Source organism: Octodon degus, unplaced genomic scaffold (genome assembly GCF_000260255.1).
Source record: "Octodon degus isolate 3935 unplaced genomic scaffold, OctDeg1.0 scaffold00173, whole genome shotgun sequence".
NCBI lineage: Eukaryota > Metazoa > Chordata > Mammalia > Rodentia > Octodontidae > Octodon > Octodon degus.
Window position 1 is genome coordinate 5,118,256 of NW_004524749.1, and position 986 is coordinate 5,119,241.

Consider the following 986-nt stretch of genomic DNA (forward strand, 5'->3'; position numbering starts at 1 on the left):
AGCATGTTTTACTCTAATAAAGGATGTTCAGAATTTAGAATTTTAGGCAGAGTCCACATAAAGCATTTGTATTATCTCTTATTTAATAATGGAATTATGTCAACTCAGATGGATTGTTTGGCTATCTAATCATGCTTTGGTTACAAAAACTTCCATTCTGATTACAGAAGCACCTCCTGGCTACCCCAGTGTTATATGAGAATGTTTTGGGATAAGAAAGATTATTTCAAAACTGAGAGCAAAAAATACCTCTTATGTTTAACAAATTCATAACACTAATTAGTATTAGTGATGGTTGAGCAATTGTGTCAACTTGAGAAGTTTAGTTAAAAGAAGTTTAACTAAATCAGCTCAGCAATTCCACATCCCATGGAAAAACCCACCTGGGATGGCATAAAGGGGAAATAAGGAAAGACTGATCTGCTTCTGTTTCTTCAGAGAAGCTCCAATCTTCACCTTCAACTTGCACCTAATCTTCTAGCTTTCAGCACAGACTCTTGGCATCCCAGCATGGATCCTTCAGCCTTCCAGCATAGACTCTTCAGCCTTCCAGCATAGACTCTTCAGCCTTCCAGCATAGACTCTTCAGCCTTCCATTGAGGACCCATCGGCCTCTTGATATGGACTCATGAAGATCATTGCAGTGAGCTGCATGCTTTGGACTGAATCCTTCTGTCTCCAGTGTGCAGTCACCCCCTCTACCCTCATTCTCATCTGTCTCTGCAGGTGACCATTGTAAGGCAATCTTGTAAATCCTTATACATTTGTGTACTTGTGTTATATCAGTTTCTCTTGTAAACTCTAACCAGTAGGAATTCTAGAAACAAAAGGTAGAAGAAAAGGAGAATATGATCCTATGACTGTGAGTTACACTGGAGTTAGAATCTGAAAAGCAAATCAGTATCTATGCATTGTGAATAGTTCTTTATACACAAAGCAATGATTTGCCCATTATAAGCCAGACACCAGCCTTAATCAGGTACAGC